This window comes from Pelophylax lessonae (assembly GCF_965119305.1).
Source record: "Pelophylax lessonae genome assembly, chromosome: 6".
NCBI lineage: Eukaryota > Metazoa > Chordata > Amphibia > Anura > Ranidae > Pelophylax > Pelophylax lessonae.
In genome coordinates this window covers 156,625,917-156,648,344 of record NC_138773.1, presented here as the reverse complement: position 1 = coordinate 156,648,344, position 22,428 = coordinate 156,625,917, and positions in this window count along the sequence as shown.

The window sequence follows — 22,428 nt, the reverse complement described above, 5'->3', positions numbered from 1 at the left end:
TTATTCCAATATAAAGTAATACAGTGCAAACTGGTCAAAATAATAAATGATATATATGTATTGATGATTTGAAATTCCTGGTAGTGAAGTGGTGAGTATGAGAAAATAATTCCAAAAGTGATGTATCCCACAGAGGTTAGGTGCTGTATTCACCTGAAAGACCTCTAGGTGTAGCATATACAACCTGTTCAATGATGTGGTCCGGCTGAAGTAAATTCCGGGGTTCCTCTCCACAATCCAGCAAGGCACCGGCTGGAGCTCCAGCAGACGTCCTCTGACGAAACGCGTAGGGCGGGTCCATTGCGTCATAGCGTCACTTCCGGTTTCGGACTTTGCAGCCGTGGAACGCGGAAGCTTCCCGGCGTGGCTCTACACTGATCCGAGGCAGCTTCACCGTGAGTCTATACTATCTTTTGTACTGGCATTCCTACTATATACTGCTTCATGGGGCTCCCCTCTCTCTCCTTTCTGTGAGATCGCCAGCCGGTGCCTTGCTGGATTGTGGAGAGGAACCCCGGAATTTACTTCAGCCGGACCACATCATTGAACAGGTTGTATATGCTACACCTAGAGGTCTTTCAGGTGAAAACAGCACCTAACCTCTGTGGGATACATCACTTTTGGAATTATTTTCTCATACTCACCACTTCACTACCAGGAATTTCAAATCATCAATACATATATATCATTTATTATTTTGACCAGTTTGCACTGTATTACTTTATATTGGAATAAATTCACTACTACATAGGTTTTGTCTATTTGTTGCACCTTCGGTATTTTTTGGATAAACTTCACCATACACCAACAGATCCAATCGGTTGTTGTGGATCGACACAATAGTGTGTTTCTTACTTTTGACCTTTGGGAATTATAATTTATAATTAGTTGGTGTCACCCCCCCCCCCCCTCATCATATGAGGCTTTGCACACTACTGCCCTTTAATTAGCACTTGATCACTTTTCAGGTAGCGCCGTCCCAACCCCTTTGCACATTCTCTTTATTAATGGGGAGTACTCTGATTGGGCGGGTGTGGAAATTGGGGTCCCCCAGGGTTCTGTCCTGGGACTAATCCTGTTTAATTTATTCATAAATGATCTAGAGGAGGGGATATCTAGTACAATCTCAGTATTTGAGGATGATACTAAACTAAGCATGCCAGTATCTTCTATGCAGGATGTGGAAACCTTACAAGCGGACCTGAACAAAATAATGGGGTGGGCAACTACATGGCAGATGAGGTTTAATGTTGAAAAATGTAAAGTAATGCACTTGGGTGCCAGAAACCAGAAAGCAGGCTACTCACTAGGAGGGAAACCTCTGGGTGAGTCTAGGATGGGGGTACTGGTAGACAACTGGCTTGGCAGTGGCATGCAATGCCAAGTCGCTGCAAGCAAAGCCAACCGAATACTGGGATGCATTACTTTACATTTTGCAACATTAAACCTTCCGGTGTCCAGAGATACGTTGTTCACAGCTTGATAGATACCGAAAGGCTATTGTGTCAGGGATGATCAACCAGTCTCGTCGGACGTTTTAACCTCAGTCCCTTTTGGTATTCTGAAGAAATCATTGTTTGTTCCTTATGGGAATATTTGAGTCGGATCCTGTGCAGAAAACAAGAGCTGATCCAGGAATAACCTCTGTGGAGATTGGCACACAGGAACCCGCTTGGACCCGCTTCCTGATTGGCTAGGAGGAGGATCCGTGTGACAATAGTGAATTTTCATTCGCTATTGTCGCACAAATGGGTGGGCTCGAGGCGCACTGCTCTGTGTCCTGGGTCCACCCTTTTCTGAAGCTTCTCTGTGACTCACACTGTCAGGAAGCTGTCAGGACGCTGTCAGGACGCTGGCATACACAGGCTCAGCGGCACAGGGGCGGGGGGCGGACGCAATGATTGTGCGGGCCGCAGGTTCCCCACCCTTGCATTAGGGGGTTAAAACAGGCGGTGAGGAAGCAACATATTGCCTTTTCACCGCCTGTCAAATGCCTCTGAAAAGCGATATGAGTATGGATCGCTTTTCAGAGGAATATCATTTTCTTGCTGGTACTATGAACAACCTGAAAAAAAAAATTACTTCTGATTGTACACATATATGGGGTCAGGATTAAAAGTAATGTGCACACACACACACGCACATGTACACACATACACAAACATATACATACTCATATATAAGCACATATACACACACACATATATGTATATATATATATATATATATATATATATATATATATATATAAGCATATACTTCCCGGTTGATGTGTCCCACAAAGCTGACAGGCATCTCCCAGCTGATACGTGTTACCCACACATAGCCCCCCTCATATAACAAGCAGCCCACACACAGATAATGAGCACCGCACACACAGCACTCCACAGTTAACAAGCTCCTCACTCATAGCACCCCCCCCCCCCCCCCCCAGATGATAAGTGCCTGCACACACAATGCCTCCCAGAAAAGCACCTCACACATTGCTTCCCATTTGATAAGTCCCCCCCCCCCTCACAACTGGCAAGCACCCTACTCACAACACCCTCCAGATGTGTGATCCACCCACAGATAATAAACACCCCACAAAAAGTGCTTCCCAGATGATAAGTGACCCACACACAGCTAGCAAGCACCCCACAGATGATAAGTGTGGGGGCAGAGACACATTTTGTAAAGAGAGAGGAAGGGACAATATGGGGATTGGGGATGCTCATGGACGCCTATGGTGTTCATTTGGCATCTCACCCCCCTCCCCCTTAGATGAAAAGTGACCTACACACATAGCACCCCACAGATGACAAGCACCCCACACAGAGATAGTAAGCACCCCTACAAAGTGCCCTAAATCCAGTTGAAAATCATCCCCTAGTTGATAAATGTTCTCCGAACACATATACACACAGAGCACTTGACAGCTGACAAGCTCCTCACTCAGAGCATCCCCCCAGGATTGGTGCCCGCACACACAACGCCTCCCAGATGACAAGCACACCACACATTGCTTCCTAGTTGATAAGTGTCCCCCACACAACTGGCATGTACCCTTAAATAAGCACACACACGTACATATATCCATACACATATAAACACACAAACATACATACATGCACACACATACATATATAGATGCACATATGCACACACATATAAACACATACATACATACACACACACACATACATACATACATACACACACATGCATAACATACATACATAAATGCACATACATACATACATACATACATACATACAGAAAGCCTTTTTAAAAACGGCAGAGAGAGGACTGTACCTTCCTGTAACTTCCTGCTGGGTATTGCACTGTAGGGGGAGGCAGAGAGCACAGCACACACTCTGCTTTCACTTTCCATTGTTTCTAATGTGATCACGATCAGCTCTCTCGGGAGAATCGGGAGCTCGGTCTCAGCTGCGGTTGCCGCTCCTCCTCTCTATACATACAGGGGGCCCTCTCAGGCCCCCTGCACATGGGGCCCGGTCGCCATGGCGTCCCCTGTACGTCCGCCCCTGCTGGTTACTCCTGCAGGGGTGCCGAGCTCTGGTGAGTGTGGGGGATACTGAAAGGGGAGCACTAGTTTCCTCACCCGGCACCTAATACCTGGATCACCTCGGAATTCACCCATCAAATTTGTCTTGAAGCCTTATTCACTAATTTATCACGTAATGGACTTTTATTGCAATTTCCTATAGGAAAATATTTTTATATTTTTTATTTTTTATAAAATTTATAATCACGATTTTCACGTATTGATTTACATTGGCACATTTGAGAGATTACATTTAGATCACTTTTTAGTATATTTATTTATTTATTCCAATTGATTTATCATTGCCAATTGAATTATTGGATTCACTCAGCACAGAGTCACTTTGTTTTCTCTCACAATTTTATCTCATTTATTTTATAAATATTATTGTATTTTAATTTGTCACATGTTACCCACCTAGCACCTTAATTATTTTATTATAGTATTTTCTATATATTTATTATAATATTACAGTCACTATCACCTTACTGCACTTTATGCACTTGCTATATTATTGAATGTCATTAATGTATTACCATCATCATTTAATGCTAACTGTGTTTACTATATTACTACCTATTACACATTTTCTCAGTGGTGTTACACACCCAATTATCACCACTACAAACATACCATAATACTGTTAGGCAGCGCCACTTACCTCACCATTCCTACATATTGTTATCCCTTGCACTGCCAAGACTGTTCATCATAATGCAACCAATCTGTTCCCCCATACACCCGATACACCTCCCGAATAAATCCATCAAAAAGCTGGCAACTCACTGCATCTTCTTAAAAGAGCTTTTTAATAATGCACAACAGCAAATACATTGTCCATTGATGCTATGATGCTAATGCGTTTTGGCCTCAGCCTTCCTCATGCTATGAGGAAGGCTGAGGCCGAAATGCATTAGCATCAATGGACACTGTATTTGCTGTTGTGCATTATTAAAGGCTCTCCTAAAGCGGTTGTAAACCTAAAATAAAAAAAAAAAATAAAAAACCTGCAAGACAAAGGCATAATGACCTAGTATGCATCGCATACTAGCTCATTATGAATTACTTACCTTAGAACGAAGCCCCGACACGGACCCCCGGACACTGCTGCGGGCGCTGACATGATCCCACGGCGTCTCTTCCGGGGTCGGCAGCTCCGGCGCTGTGATTGGCCAGAGCCGCGATGACGTCACTCCCGTACATGCGCGGGAGTCATTTTCCGGCAAGCTCCCGGCAAGGGAAGCTGAAGGTCCGCCGGACCTTTAGAGCGCATGCGCCGCTCGCGTGAGCGGCTGCATGCACTGCGAATATCTCCTAAACCGTGTTGGTTTAGGAGATATTAATTCTACCTACAGGTAAGCCTTATTATAGGCTTACCTGTAGTTAAAAGTGAAAAAAAGCGGTATACTACCGCTTTAAGAAGAAGCACCGAGTTGCCGGCTTTTTGTTGGATTTGTCTACAGTGGACTGGTTGGCCTGAGCACAGGCACGCTGTCTTAACATCATTCATATGGCAGTAGAGCTTGGGAGAGTTTTGTATACACCTCCCGGATAGCATCCAAATAGCAGAGCAATGCCGAGCAGTTTTCTGAAGCCTTTTCCCCAATACCACTTGCTAATATCAACCACACCTGCAACCAATTTGTAAAAGTCTGGGGGAGCAGCTGATACCTACGTTTTTCTTCCTCCGCCTTCATCTTCTCATCCATCTTAACCCAGTCCAAATTAAACTTCTCCAGGTAGCAGTGTCCAAATATCCAAGTATATCCAAGTATTCGCCTTTCTATATTTTCCTTAAGTTCCAGCTTCAGGTGCACACCCAACTGGCCCTCAAAGCAAACGTAGACTTCACACTTGCCAGAATCCACTAAATGGATCCTGTCTACCTCCTTGTCACCCACCTTCCCCTTAGCGACCGATTGCGAACAGCTCCCAACCATTGCTGGTGCTGGAGCGACATCTAGTGCAGATGCTGAACCTCCAAACGTGTCCGCCACCTCTGAAACAGTAGTCGTCTAATCGACCAGCATCCCCCTAGCGCCCCTGCTGACACCACTGCTGACACCACCATCCCCTGAGGACCCATGCAGCTGCAGGGAATGCAGCCTCTGGGGAGGGCTCCAACCTTAACAGCATATCCCGCAAGCCTGCCAACAATAACCGCAACTTTGACCCCTGCGCCAGCACCCCCGGCCGTATGTGCACCCACACTGACCAAAACAGACACAGCATCCACTACAGACCCCTCACAAGCTGCCCAGTCCCCAACAGCAACCCAGAAGAAGAGGCTATTTTACCAGGCTGCCCAGGAACCAGCCGTCAGTCCAGCATCCATCGCGGCTCTCTCCCTTGTAGGCTTCTCATTCTCAGATTAACTGAGCTTGCCCCTCTGTTACAGTGTCATCATTGTTACACTGTCATCATTGGCGCCATTTTGCTGTAGCCTGGAGCCGCCATAGACACTGGCATGCTGGGGTCTCCCCCATCAGAGATGGATGCCTGGAAGCCCCCTCCTTCAGCCCACTGGATGCCGCATCTACCCACAGGGAAAGGGAGCACCAGCTGTCCCCGCTGAACAATCTCTCCTTAGATGAGCTTCCGACAGGGCAGCAGAGCCGCCATGCGGAGCTGACCTTTGGGTCCAGATGAGTGGAGGAAGCAGGGGGGGGCGGGCATCCAGGCAAACAGGGTTTCCCCCCCCTGGAGGATTCAGTGGGGATTCTTCCCAGGCCTCACCTCCACCAGGACAGGGAGGCTCTTAGGCGAAGGGCCTGGAGGTTCCCTGGAGGTTCTCCCTGAGCGTCAGGGAACCCAGTGAGTAATCTCGGGACTCAAATTCTCTGGAGGCAATGACCTCCGAGCACATGTGGTGGATAGAGGGGGAGAAGCAGCCCCCTCTGCCATACTTCCACTAGCAGATCTCTATCTGATGCTGGAGATAGTCACTGCAGTCCCCAGCCTTCCACTGAGACAATAAAGCCTCAAGGTGTATTTTTTACCCTGTTTATCTATTGCACAGGTCTGAAGAGAGCCGAGCTACAAAAGTTCCCTGTTGTCCCAAGCACTCTCTCCTCTGACTGATGACTTCCAAGACCCTCCTACAGATCCCCTTACTGCAGCTCCACCTTCTCCAGTCCTCCCCACCAATTCTGTAAGTACTTTTAAAAGAATGCTTCCCACTGACCAGAAGCCCTTTTCCTATGCCAACCTCTTTTAACCCTGTCATGCAGGCCCTTCGTCCATGCTTTTTTCTTTTAACTCCAGGCCTATCTTCTTTTTTTTTTTTTACAATGGCATAGTTTCATGCACAACAGGATGCTTTTCACCCCTTGTTGTCTCTAAAATGGGATAGTGCTGTGTCCTCTCCCACATTGAAGTCATCAGTGTATACTACAAACTCACTGCAAGCTTCAAAGTCTGAAATGCTTGATTGGGGTATAACCGATGCCCACTCTCGATCTTACGTGTACCCACACCCCTTCTCTTAATCCTAAACAAAACACTACTGACAACCGACTTGGAGAAAATTGTGGCCTTGTAGGCCATTTTATTAACAAAACCAAAATACCAAAATAAACATTTTAAACATGAACCATAAATACTCCAGTATCATATCAAGAAAAGGGGTTGTTGGTCTTGGGAGGCACCAAAAATTCCAATTCAAAAACGGTATCAGTATCCAAAAATCCAACGGTCCCCAGCCGCAAAACACCAGCACGGGAACAAACACACTTTACCCCTGATACCACTTCTTTACCACTTCCCGGTTAATCCCCTACTAACCGGGATCCACTAGAGGGCTCCATACCTTGGATGGGTCACCCTATGCACTGACCAAAATCTATTAACGCCTCCAAAGACCCCCAACCGCCAGCACAAAAAACACTGCACAACCCACATGCCCACTTGCATCTTCCAGCTCCATGGTCCACCTCGAAGCTCAAGGGCGGGAGGGCGGGGATTCTTCTTCCTTCCAGCGATCCCACGAGGCACTGCTGCAGATTCCAAGCCCCCCCCCCCCAGTGATACCAGGCCATTGCCCCACCCCACCTTTTACTAGCCAATGGCCACCCTTGACCACCGGCCACAGCCCCACCATTAACCCCTTCCATGCCGTGTCCCCTGTTCACCCCCTCATGAGGCCCTACGCCTATTTTTTTTTTTTTTTTTTGCTCCGGGCCTGTCTTTTTCTGCCTCAGGGCCACATTTAACCATAACTGACACTTTCTTTGGTGAGGTTCGTAGATATTTCTAAAAGCCTTAATTTCTGGAGAATTATACCTTCTTCCAAGTATCATCCCTCTTGATGATGATAATCATGATGATTATTAATATTATTATTATTATATAGGATTTATGGCCTATAGTTACATAGTTACATAGTTAGTGAGGTTGAAAAAAGACAACAGTCCATCCAGTTCAACCTATGATGTGTGTGTGTGTTTGCTTTTAACCGTACATTGTATACCCCTGTATGTTGTGGTCTCTAAGGTGCCCATCTAATAGTTTTTTGAAACTATCAATGCTCCCTGCTGATACGACTGCTTGTGGAAGAGAATTCCACATCCTTACTGCTCTCACAGTGAAGAACCCCTTACGCACTTTAAGGTTAAACCGCCTTTCCTCTAGTTTTAGTGAGTGGCCACGTGTCTTATTGTATTCCCTTACTCTGAATAGTTTGTTCCTTATGCTAGGGTCACTAGTACAGTATTTGTATATTGATATCATATCCCCCCTCAATCTTCTCTTCTCCAGAGAGAACAGGTTCAGTGCCTGTAGCCTCTCCTCATAGCTGATGTCCTCCATTCCCCTAATTATTTTTGTTGCCCTTCTCTGGACTCTTTCCAGTTCCAGCACATCCTTCCTGAGGACCGGTGCCCAGAACTGGACAGCATACTCCAGATGTGGCCGGACCAGGGTCTTGTAGAGTGGAAGAATAATCTCTTTATTTCTGGAGTGAATCCCCTTTTTTATACATCCCAGTATTCTGTTGGCTTTACTTGCAGCGGCTTGGCATTGCATGCCACTGCCAAGCCTGTTGTCTACTAGTACCCCCAAGTCCTTTTCCATCCTAGACTCACCCAGAGGTTCCCCCCCTAGTGAGTAGCTTGCTTTCTGTTTTTTGGCCCCCAAGTGCATTACTTTACATTTTTCAACATTAAACCTCATCTGCCATGTAGTTGCCCACCCCGTTATTTTGTTCAGGTCCGTTTGTAAGGTTTCTACATCCTGCATAGAAGATAATGGCATGCCAATTTAGTGTCATCTGCAAATACTGAGATTGTACTAGATATCCCCTCCTCTAGATCATTTATGAATAAATTAAACAGGATTGGTCCCAGGACCGAACCCTGGGGGACCCCACTTTCCACACCCGCCCAATCCGAATACTCCCCATTAATCATCACCCTCTGGACTCTCCCCTGGAGCCAGTTCTCTATCCAGGTACTCGCCTTATGGTCCATACCTACCTTCCTTAGTTTGTACAGTAAGCGTTTCTGGGGAACGGTGTCAAAGGCCTTTGCAAAGTCCAGATACACCACATCCACAGGCTTACCTTTATCTACGTGGCAGCTCACTTCGTCGTAGAAGGTTAATAGATTGGTTTGGCAAGAACGATTTTTCATGAATCCATGCTGATTACTACTAATAATACCGTTTTCATTACTAAAGTCTTGTATGTGGTCCCTTAACATCCCCTCCAACATCTTGCAGACTACAGATGTTAGGCTGACCGGCCTATAGTTCCCCGGGATATACCTTGGCCCCTTTTTAAATATTGGTACCACGTTGGCTTTTTCCAATCAGCTGGCACCATACCCATCTGTAAACTATCCTTAAAGATCAAGAATAATGGTCTGGCAATCACCTGGCTGAGCTCTTTAAGAACCCTCGGGTGCAAGTCATCCGGTCCCGGTGATTTATTTATATTAAGTTTCTCTAGTTTAGTTCTAAGTCTATCTTCTGTTAGCCATGGCGGCACTTCCTGAGGTGTGTTGTTTAGTTTGGCCTTACAAGCTAGGTTCGTGTAGCCCCCCGATTCTTTTGTGAAGACTGAAGAGAAGAAATGATTTAACACTTCCGCCTTTTCTCTGTCCTCAGTGGCCATATTTCCTTTATCATCTTTTATGGGGCCAATGTGATCTGGCCTCGCTTTCTTACTGTTTATATACTTAAAGAACTTCTTGGGGTTCTTTTTACTCTCCTCCGCTATATGTCTCTCGTGTTCTATTTTAGCCGCCCTGATTTCGTCTTTACATTTCTTATTACATTCTTTGTAATACTTAAATGCTGCCAATGACCCCTCAGTCTTGTATTTTTTGAAGGCCTTTTCTTTAGCACTAATATGCATTTTTATGTTGGAGTTTAGCCACCCAGGGTTTAATTTTGCTCTTTTAAATTTATTTCCCTTTGGAATGCACTGGTCAATCCCCTTGTTAAGTATGCTCTTGAAGCACTCCCATTTTTCCTCCGTGTTCTTTGTTCCCAGGGTTCCATCCCAATTGATATTTTCTAGCAGCGAGCGCAGTTTTGGGAAATTGTGCCAACAGTTTGCACAGTACTTTAGATTTTGAAGGGAGACAGTGCAGTTAAAATAATTCAACACAAGAGGCCCTGTCCCTGAAAGCTTACAATTTAAGATGTTGTTAAGGACAGCAGCATCAGGAGATAATATGGCAATCTATACATGTAACCGGGTTTGTTCCTGGCAATTACTAAAGAAATAAAAGAGAGAGGGGTTGCAGCACAGACAATAATATTTATTGCTCATTAAAGTATTTGTAAAGTCTTGTTTTTTTCTAATAAAAATAACAAACATGTTATACTGCTCTGTGCAGTTGGTTTTGCACAGAGCAGCCTAGATCCTCCTCTCCTCTAGTCCCTCTTCGGCTCTCCTGGCCCCTCCCTCCCTTGCAGCTTGCTATGGGGGCACCTGAGCCCAGTCACAGCTCCATATATCCATTCAGACATGGAGCTGCGGTTCGGCCCCGCATTGGCTAACTGACTTTGATTTACAGAAGCAGGAGCCAAAGACACCACTGCTGTGTCTTAGCCATTGAGGAGTGGAGTCCCAGATGGCTGAGACAGTCGTGGACATTGCTGGATCGAGAAGGGGCTCAGGTAAGCATTAGGGGGGATGAGAGGGCTGCTGCACTCAGAAGGTTTTTTATCTTAAAGCATAGACTGCATTAAGATAAAAAAAAAACCTTCTGACTTTGCAACCCCTTAAACTTTAAAAGTACGGCTATACATTATACCCCAGTTTTTAAAAATTATATTTTGTTCAAATATGTACTCTTAACTCATATACGTACCTTTTTATTGTTGTCAACCTCCTTTTTTTTTGCTGCTGAAATCGAACTTCCTGTTAGAGGGTGGTAACGTTTGCTCTCCATGGTCACACTGAATGTAGCAAAGTAGCCCCCATCTCTTGCTTCCTCAAGGGATAGACTAGGTACAATGGACTATGGAATCTGTAGTATGCATAGCGCAGTGCACATGACCAAAACTATCATGCACTACTTGCCACAAATAAACAGATGTGAAGGAGAAAATGAGACATTCATGTGCTCAGGAGGTAGGAAGACACAGTAAGAAATGATTTCATGAGATATAGATCACAGGGTCATTAGGTATTGGATGTGTATGGATTATTTTTGGAAAATAACAATATTGTTTAGTGTTATTTTAAAGTGAATGTAAAGTCACATTTTATCAACAAAAAAAATAGCAAACATGTTATACTTACCTCCTCTGTGCAGATGGTTTTGCACAGGGCAGCCTAGATCCTCCTCTTCTCGGGTCCCTCGTTGCTGTTTCTAGCCCCTCCCCCCTGTCGAGTTCTCCCTCAGCAAGCAGCTTGCTATGGGGGCACCCCAGCCGAGCTGCAGCTCCCTGTGTCCATTCAGACATGAGTTGCACTCCCCCCCCCTCTCTCCTGATTGGCTTACTGACTTTGATTGACAGCAGTGGGAGCCAATGGCGCCATGGCTGTGTCTCAGCCAATCAGGAGGGAGAGTCCCGGACGGCCGAGGGACTTGTGGACTTTGCTGGACAGAGATGGGGCCCAGGTAAGTAGTAGGGGGGCTGGGGCGACTTTTACATACAGAAGGCTTTTTATCTTAGTACATAGAATGCATTAAAGCGGAGTTGCGGCCACAAAATCGACATAATCGATTTTGTGGCCAGCCGCTTGCTTTTCGGCACCTGTAAAGGAAATGGATTGTTACGTTTTTTTTTTTTTTTTACTTACCTTGTAATTGCAGAAAAATATACTCACCTGTCTTCCACTTCCTCCCTCGGCGGCCGCGGCCAGCGCCGTCACTTCCGGTTTGCAATGATTCCTGGGAGCTGAACGTCATCGCTCCCAGGAATCAATGCGCCGGCAGCGGCCCCACTCGTCACTTCCGGTGCGATGCAGCATTCCCTGTTAAACAGCTTCTGGGCATGCCCAGAAGCTGTGGAGGAATGCGGCCCCACACCGGAAGTGACGAGCTGGGCAGGTGCAGGTGCATTCTGGGAGAAGAGGACACGGAAGAGGACGCAGAAGAGGATCGCGCTGGCTTCAGCTGCCCACATCCGAGATGGCAACACTGGAGAAGAAATTTTAAAGGTGAGTATTTCTTCTTGCAGGTAAGTGCGTACTGGGACAGATCAGACGCTATCCATTGTGGAATGTACTAGCCCTGACTGTCCTGGGGGTATTTTTAGTGAAAATTTTTTTTCATGGCCGGAACTCCGCTTTAAGATAAAAAAAACCTTCTGACTTTACAACTCTTTTAAGTAAATTTTAAGGAAAGACAGGTGCTGGTGGTAGGGGACTCAATTATTAGAAGGACAGACAGTGTAATCTGTGACATAGACCGTGTGCGCCGAACAGTCTGTTGTTTGCCGGGCGCTCGGGTTCGGCACATCGCGGATCGGGTGAACAGATTATTGGGTGGGGCTGGGGAAGACCCAGCTGTCATGGTACACGTGGGTACCAATGACATAGGCAGAGGAAGACGGAGAGTCCTAAACGATTTCAGGGACTTAGGCGCTAAGTTGAGGACTAGGACCTCCAAGGTAGTATTTTCCGAAATACTACCGGTACCTCGAGCCACACCAGAGAGGCAGCGGGAGATTAGGGAAGTTAACGAGTGGCTGAGGAGCTGGTGTAGTAAGGAGGGTTTCGGGTTCCTGGAGAACTGGGCCGACTTCTCAGTCGGTCACCGGCTCTTTGGTAGGGACGGATTGCACCTAAATGGGGTGGGTGCAGCCGTACTGGGTGAGAGGATGGCCAAAAAGTTAGAGGGGCTTTTAAACTAGGGAATGGGGGGGAGGGTACAGATGTAGAATTAGCCAGTGGAAAGCAAGTTTCAGAGGGCAGAAATGGGGGCATTAGCGGTAGGGTGTTCGGAGCCCCTATACCCAGGGTGGGTACGGGGAAAAATCAAGAGAGCAGCCTAAAAACATCAAAATTACGAGGCTTATATACCAATGCCAGAAGCCTGGCCAACAAGATGGGAGAGCTGGAGCTGCTGATGTTTGAGGAGGACTTAGATTTTGTGGGGATAACTGAGACTTGGTTTGACAGCTCTCATGACTGGATGGCGACCATTCAGGGGTATTCCCTTTATCGCAGAGATAGAGAGGGTAAAAAAGGGGGAGGGGTATGTTTGTATATTAAGAACAGTATACAGGTAAATATGAGGGATGATATTAATAATGGAGCTATGGACGAGGCAGAATCCCTATGGGTAGAGCTTCAAAGGAAAGGCACGGTGGGGAAGGTAATATTGGGCGTATGCTATAGGCCCCCAAACCAGAGGGAGGAGGGTGAGGTGGACCTCATGTTACAGATAGGATTGGCAGCAAGGATGGGAAATGTCATTATAATGGGGGACTTTAATTATCCTGATATAGACTGGGCAGAAGGAACCGCGCATTCAGCCAAGGCTCGGCAGTTCCTAAATGTTTTGCAGGACAATTTCATGGGTCAGATGGTGAATGCACCGACAAGAAACAATGCGGTACTTGACCTACTGATTACCAACAATACAGACATGCTCACGGATATAGAAATACGGGACAACTTAGGGAACAGTGACCATAGGTCAATTGGTTTCAGTATTAATTACAGTAATAGGAAACACAAGGGTAATATAAGGACACTGAATTTCAAAAGAGCCAATTTCCCTAAACTGCGCTCGCTGTTAGAAAATATCAATTGGGATAGAACCCTGGGAACAAAGAACACGGAGGAAAAATGGGAGTGCTTCAAGAGCATACTTAACAAGGGGGTGGACCAGTGCATTCCACAGGGAAATAAATTTAAAAGAGCAAAACTAAACCCTGGGTGGCTAAACTCCAACATAAAAATGTATATTAGAGCTAAAGAAAAGGCCTTCAAAAAATACAAGACTGAGGGGTCATTGGCAGCATTTAAGCATTACAAAGAGTGTAATAAGAAATGTAAAGATGAAATCAGGGCGGCTAAAATAGAACACGAGAGACATATAGCGGAGGAGAGTAAAAAGAACCCCAAGAAATTCTTTAAGTATATAAACAGTAAGAAAGCGAGGCCAGAACACATTGGCCCCATAAAAGATGATAAAGGAAAAATGGCCACTGAGGACAGAGAAAAGGCAGAAGTGTTAAATAATTTCTTTTCTTCAGTCTTCACAAAGGAATCGGGGGGCTACACGAACCCCGCTTGTAAGGCCGAACTAAATAATACACCTCAGGAAGTGCCGCCATGGCTAACAGAGGATAGACTTAGAGCTAAACTAGAGAAACTTAACATAAATAAATCCCCGGGACCGGATGGCTTGCACCCAAGGGTTCTAAATGAGCTCAGTCAGGTGATTGCCAGACCATTATTCTTGATCTTTAAGGATAGTTTACAGACGGGTATGGTGCCAGCTGATTGGAAAAAAGCCAACGTGGTACCAATATTTAAAAAGGGGCCGAGATATATCCCGGGTAACTATAGGCCGGTCAGCCTAACATCTGTAGTCTGCAAAATTTTGGAGGGGATGATAAGGGACCACATACAAGACTTTAGTAATGAAAACGGTATTATAAGTAGTAATCAGCATGGATTCATGAAAAATCGTTCATGCCAAACCAATCTATTAACCTTCTACGATGAAGTGAGCTGCCACTTAGATAAAGGTAAGCCTGTGGATGTGGTGTATCTGGACTTTGCAAAGGCCTTTGACACCGTTCCCCACAAACGCTTACTGTACAAACTAAGGAAGGTAGGTATGGACCATAAGGTGAGTACCTGGATAGAGAACTGGCTCCAGGGGAGAGTACAGAGGGTGGTGATTAATGGGGAGTACTCGGATTGGGCGGGTGTGGAAAGTGGGGTCCCCCAGGGTTCTGTCCTGGGACCAATCCTGTTTAATTTATTCATAAATGATCTAGAGGAGGGGATATCTAGTACAATCTCAGTATTTGCAGATGATACTAAATTAGGCATGCCAATATCTTCTATGCAGGATGTGGAAATCTTGCAAGCAGACCTGAACAAAATAACGGGGTGGGCAACTACATGGCAGATGAGATTTAATGTAGAAAAATGTAAAGTAATGCACTTGGGGGCCAGAAACCAGAAAGCAAGCTACTCACTAGGGGGGGAACCTCTGGGTGAGTCTAGGATGGAAAGGGACCTGGGGGTACTGGTAGACAACAGGCTTGGAAGTGGCATGCAATGCCAAGCCGCTGCAAGCAAAGCCAACAGAATACTGGGTTGTATAAAAAAGGGGATTCACTCCAGAAATAAAGAGATTATTCTTCCACTCTACAAGACTCTGGTCCGGCCACATCTGGAGTATGCTGTCCAGTTCTGGGCACCGGTCCTCAGGAAGGATGTGCTGGAACTGGAGAAAGTCCAGAGAAGGGCAACAAAAATAATTAGGGGAATGGAGGACATCGGCTATGAGGAAAGACTACAAGCACTGAACTTGTTCTCTCTGGAGAAGAGACGCTTGAGGGGGGATATGATATCAATGTACAAATACTGTACTGGCGACCCTAGCATAAGGAACAAACTATTTAGAGTAAGGGAATACAATAAGACACGTGGCCACTCACTAAAACTAGAGGAAAGGCGGTTTAACCTTAAAGTGCGTAAGGGGTTCTTCACTGTAAGAGCGGTAAGGATGTGGAATTCTCTTCCGCAAGCAGTCGTATCAGCGGGGAGCATTGATAGTTTCAAAAAACTATTGGATGGACACCTTAAAGACCACAACATACAGGGGTATACAATGTACGGTTAAAAGCAAACACACACACATAGGTTGAACTGGATGGACTTGTGTCTTTTTTCAGCCTCACTAACTATGTAACTATGTAACTATGTAACAAGGAAAATCTGTAAATTTGTGCAAGGTTACTATGTACCAAACAGACTCACAAGTGCATTTTTCCCTGCAATTTAAAAAAAATAAATAAAAAGAGGTGTAGCAGGATTTCCAGGCATTGGGCCTGATGTGGGTCTGCCATGTTTAACGTTAACACCAACAGCATATTTAAGCTTGTTGCCCAAGTGTGAATACTGAGACAATGACCAGTCCTGCATCTTTGTTTTTTAGTTTTATTGTAGGAACTTGGATGGGAGAAGGGAATGAGTGGGATACTCCTCTGGTTCAACTAGTTACAAGAATAGGACACTTGAGAAAAAATGCCTTCTAGCGCTGACTTGACGCTGGCTAAATGCTTGTGAACACTGACTTGCTGTCACTGAACTGAAACTGACTTCTGACACTCCTGTTAGCTCAAAAGTCCTTTTTCACTGCTTCCTCCAGTCCTCCCTGACTGAGGTAGCCACTTGCAATTACTGCTGCAACACTTAACACATTACACTTCAGGGCCCAACTGCTAGCATCCCCTATACTCTTCAGCGTTAATTCTGGCACCCCCTTTACTGTCACCGCTGCCTGGCTAGCTAGCTCCTGGATCCCTCTGACCTTCTCCGGAGTGGTCCCCTCTCCTAGGCAAAACCCAGGGGCAGTTTGCAGTACTCACGAATGCTTGTCTGAAACTCGTTCCCCAACAGCTCCGCTGGTCCTCAGCACACTGGATCCTTCTCTGCAGCTCAGCCCTGCCCTGTATCCCCTCAGGCAAGCCGCCTGGGATACCCGATTTCTCTTGACAGGAGGAGAGACAGCCGTCACCTCCCTCCTGGGACTCTGCTTCCCGCCAAAGACCATCTGATATGTGCCCCTCCCAGACTTATACCCCCTCCCAGAATGCTGTGCGGCAGAATATGCCCTTCCAGCATGGATACAAGCCCTGGTGTGCTATTGGTCAGGATTCCTCCACTGCCCAATGAGAGCCCTCATTGGGTTACAGTGGGGAGACTCCCTGACACAGCAGACACACCTGAGAGCACATGTCAGCTTAGCTGAACAATATGGCCCTGCTGTTAAGCAGGCAAGGCCCCACTATAATTTACCTAGCACCTACCTTGGAGGGTGCTACAGAGGAAAAAGTTAAAGGAGGTATGAGAGAACATTACAGGTAAAAAGGGGAAAAAAGGGGAGATACATAAAGGTTCAGATGTGGGGAAAAAGATTGAAAGCAAGCTAAAAATACAGTTTGTAATCCATCAAGCTTCCTGTAACAAAGAGAACCATGCTCTGCTTGTGTAATCTGCAGGACTGAGCTGTCAGTGTGACAGCTCAGTCCTTCTCTGCATTTAGTTATGAATGAAAGCTATTGTAGTAGTTTTCACTGGTAAATTGCTGGTTATGTATACAAAAGTAAAATGTGCTCCTTCGTGTCATAGCTGTTCTTTGCATCTACTTTAATTGTAAATGGCAGTAACACCCTTTCCCCAGCAGTGTAATGGATTGAAAATTTACAAAATGCTTATACAATGTTTCAATCTGAGACTATTAAATGAACTAGAGACCTATTCAACCACTGCGTGTTACGGCATTGGTGCACCATAGCGTCAACTCATTGTGAGTTGCTAAAGAAACCCTGAAAGCAGGATTAAATCTCGTTATTATATTAAAATCTTTCCTATTTAAGCATTGATTAACCATTCCTCCCAACTTGTTGAGATGAGAATGAGGAACACCTATTAGCAAAAGTACGTAGGCATTAGACACCCCCCCTGCCACGCCCCCTTAAAGGAGAATTGCAAAAAAAAAAATTAGTTAAACCCACAAGTGCTTTTTTTTTACCACTACTATTCCTGTATACTGGCTTTTAGAAATTACATATGCAGCAATTTAGAAATTGGATGAAAGGTTTAGCACTGGGAAACACTTTTTAAAAGATAAAAATAGCATTTTTTTCACAACTATATAGATCAGACCAAAACAAGGGACAAATGAAGAGGAAAGAAGGACAGAGGGACTTTGTTCCAAACCTGATCGAGGACAGTCCCTCAGGGACACTTGGGACCTCTGGATCAGTGTTCATTTCGTCAACTAAAACAGACTAAAACGTTTTCGTCTACTAAATTAACACAATCTTAGTTAACTAAAATACGACTAAAACTAAAACAATTCAGATGACTAAAATACGACTAAAACTAAAATGGCATTTTAGTCTTAAGACTAAAATACGACTAAAACTAAAATGGCATTTTAGTCATAAGACTATAACTACAACTAAATAGAAAATTGACATCATCAAAATTAACACTCCTCTGCTGGCCATTTCTATATCGGCAACACAATTCCATCCAGAGCATGTTATAATAGCACATAAAAGTTTAAACATGTATTGCACCACTGCAAACGCATAAGTAAGGAGCATCTACTAAGCTGATGAAAACTAAACAATTAAGAAAAAGGCTTTTCTTATATTTTTTCCTAATATTTAATGTTGGTAATATATTCAGGTAATATGTGCAATGACATTACAGCCAATGGAGTTTACAGCAGTGTTAATTTCGTCAACGAAAACGTTTTCGTTACCGCTTTCGTCACCAGCATTTTTCAACTGACGAAAACGAGACGCAAAGTATAGCACATTTTCGTCAAATGACGACAACTATGACAAAAATCAAATCCGTTTTCGTTAACGAACGAAAACTAAACGAGAATGTGAGGCAGGGACGTTTACCCAACTTCTGGTTTTCACGGAGCTCCGCCTGTGTGGTGTCTGGCCCCGTGACATCCGATGTGAGGAGGGGACTACTACAAGAGAGTCGACTCGACACCAGTCACCTGACCTCACCAGAGCACTGCAGCTGCAGCACTACAGCCAGACGCGCCAGGCCCGACTCATCACACGGCACTGGCACTAGGCCACCACCACATCCAGAGCAGCGCACCCACTGTGAGTTAACAGCCAGTCCAGCTATTACTGCCTCCCTGAGTCCCCTAAGATAACTCACCAGTCACAGACTGTGTGCGTGCATATAGGCCGCTGAGGCCCGCCCGGCCCATCCTGTTCAACAACTTCAGTTCAGAGTCAGACCAGAGACCACCCTTAAACCTGAGACCGCCATCCAGCACTCTGAGCAGCACTGTGTGCACTCACTGCACTGACTGCAGGCAGCAGCATTACAGGCCTCCTCTCTGACCTGACCATGACCATTTAGATGACTAAAATGAGTTTAAGTCGACTAAAATGTAAGATCTTTTAGTCGACTAAAATGTACTGGAGTTTTAGTCGTCTAAATACGACAAAAACAAAAACACTTGCAGAAGACTAAAATGGGACTAAAACTAAAATGCCATTTTAGTCCTAAGACTAAGACTAAAACTAAATTGAAATGTACTGTCAAAATTAACACTGCTCTGGATTAACCTCTTCTTACAGTTTATTAGCCAATATATTATCTTTACTTTTACTGTACTGCTTAATTTTTTTCCAACAATTAAAAAAAGAAATTACTAAATAAAAATAATATTTGTTTTTCACCCGTGATATGTCCCAGAATACTGTGGGGGAGGGAGGGGTGGGGGCTGAACTACCAGCTCAGTTTGCTGCAGCGATCTGAGCAAGGAGTGGGAGCAGTACCTGTCAAAAGCAGATACCCAATCCCTCCAAAAAAAGTGCCAAATGTGGCAGTGGAGGGGGAAGAATGCAAACAAGCAAAACTTCCCCATTGTAATGTTCTGGTACCTTTGGTACCCTAATTCCACTTTTCCTAAGTGTATGCGCCCCACCATTCTCTTTTGGTAAGGTGCGCATACACCTTTAAGACCGATGCTGTCATCACTGAGCGCCGCTGGAGCGGCTATTTCAACCTCCGGCGGTCTCACTCACATGTTCGTTCAACGCCGCATAATCTGCCTTGAAGCTCTCATGCTTGCAAGCATACCTCGCTATCGGAACCACGCTGCTGATCCCTGTATCCCGCTACCGAATCATCCGCTCTTGCCGAACCTCTCCTCTACTACATTGCTACTAGGGAAAAGTACCCCACAGGGGAAACCTCTATAACCTTCATACTAAAGCTTACACTATCTAGCTCTGCATACTAAGGACTATTACTACATCTGCATTAACTAAGATTGCTAGCTCTTGAGCCTAATACCATCTGCTCTTGCACTGGGTTGGTCTATCCTGTATGTTCACCTGCTACTCTATTATCTGCTACCATACATGATTGCTAAACCTATCTGCATCCCATCTGCTACTATCTTACTTTCATGAACATTCCTTTCAAGTGTCTGTCATCTACCATCTCTACCCAACCTGTCTCTTCAGCCTATCATCACTATATTACTATACATATAAGTCACTCTAGGAACATCTTATTGAGTGTGTGTATCTACTTGCTGAATTGAGACTATCCACACATGATGAGTCTTGGGAGTTGGGATTGGTGTCTCAGCGTTTCTCTACATGACTACTGAAGTGGAATATTTCTGCAGCTGTAAATCCACATTATACATAAAACGCAGGAGCGTTACAGATTGAACGAACCTCAAATGGATTCAGCAGAAATAACCACTCAGGTGACACAATTAAAACAGCAAGTAACTGCGTTAATACACGCACTTGCTGAATTAAGAGAAGAAAATCAGGCTCTGACGCAGCAGGTAACCAGACTGACACAACTTACCACTGCTCAGTCCCCTGAACCCAAAATAAATCCTCCTTTGGTATTTACAGGCGATCGCAAAAAATTTCGCGAATTTAAAAACGCATGTGAGTTACTTTTCTTGCTAAAACCCCGTACCTACCTTACTGATCACATTAAGGTTTGTACTATTATTTCTTACCTAACAGGCGATCCTCGGGCCTGGGCAGACTCTCTTTTTGAGAAAAACGATCAGCTTCTCAAATCCTATGCCTTATTTCTAGCAGAACTTACTAGCCTATATGATGATCCCAATAGGCAGAGTACTGCCGATCTTCAATTAAGGTCCTTGAAACAAGGTAGGAGACCTGTGGAAGACTTTGTCGCAGAATTCAAGAGATGGACCCTTGATTCCGAATGGAATGATGCATCTCTGAAAACTCAATTTAGGCTTGGCCTATCAGAGGCCGTTAAAGACGAGCTCGCCCGAGCGGATCTGCCAAAAACCCTGGATGCATTGATACAACTCAGTATCACCATAGATAGAAGACTACGAGAAAGAAAGGCTGAAAAAATGGGAATGCCATTATCCAGTTCTTCTCGGATTTCGGCCGATGACCCCACTCCTATGGAGGTAGGAACCATACGCCCACCTCTATCAACTATGGAAAGAGCCAGAAGACGATCTGGTAATCTCTGCTTGTATTGTGCATCCCCGGATCACAAGATAAACGTCTGTCCCCTAGTCTACAAAAAGAAGGGTGAGTGTTCACATGTCCTCCTAGGGGGATTGACAACTTCAATTACTAACCCTTACCTTTTTGTTTGCTTAACACTACAGTGGGACCAGAACAGGATTAATACTAAGGCCATGATTGACACAGGATCTTGTGGAAATTATATTGACATACGTTTTGCTGCTTTAAATAAAGTCCCTATTATTTCTAAACCGCCAATTGCGCTTAACTTCCGTAAAACTAAGAGGGGTATATGCTAATGCCAGGAGCCTAGCTAATAAAATGGATGAGTTGGAAATGTTAGTACATGAGGAGGACATAGACCTTGTGGGAATAACAGAGACTTGGTTCGACCCCTCACATGACTGGCTGGCCAATATCCAAGGGTATTCGGTGTACCGGAAGGACAGGGTAGGAAAAAGAGGGGGAGGGGTATGTCTCTATGTCAAGAACAATATAAAGGTGATAGAAAGGAGTGACATTACGGATGGGATGAGCATGGATTTAGAATCTGTGTGGGTTGAACTCCATAGGGAAGGAGAAAAGGGGAAAGTAATTGTGGGGGTTTGCTATAGGCCACCTAACCAAGGGGAGGAGGTAGAGCTGGAATTTTTAGCACTAATGGGTAAAGTGGCAAAATTGGGATCAGTCATCGTATTGGGGGACTTCAATTATCCCGACATTGACTGGGAAGAGGGGACTGCACACTCACAGAAGGCCCGTCTATTCACGGAAACCTTACTGGATAATTACATGTCACAGTTGGTGGATTCCCCTACCAGAGAAAACACAGTCCTGGATCTATTGCTCACTAATGACCCAGACATAATCTCGGAGGTAGGAGTCCAGGACAACCTGGGCTCTAGCGATCACAGGATGATCACATTTAGTGTAAATAACAATATAACAAGGCAAGTGGGGAACATAAGAACCCTAAACTTCAGAAGGGCAAACTTTCCAAAATTGTACTCATTGATGGAAAGGGTAAACTGGGACCAAAACCTGGGATCCCTGACCACAGAGGAAAAATGGGAATGCTTTAGGAACATATTAGGCAAAGGCATCTTGCAGTGCATTCCTATGGGAAATAAATTTAGAAGAGACAAAGCCAAACCTGGCTGGCTAAACTGTAGCGTCAAAAAAATTATTAGGGGGAAAAAATT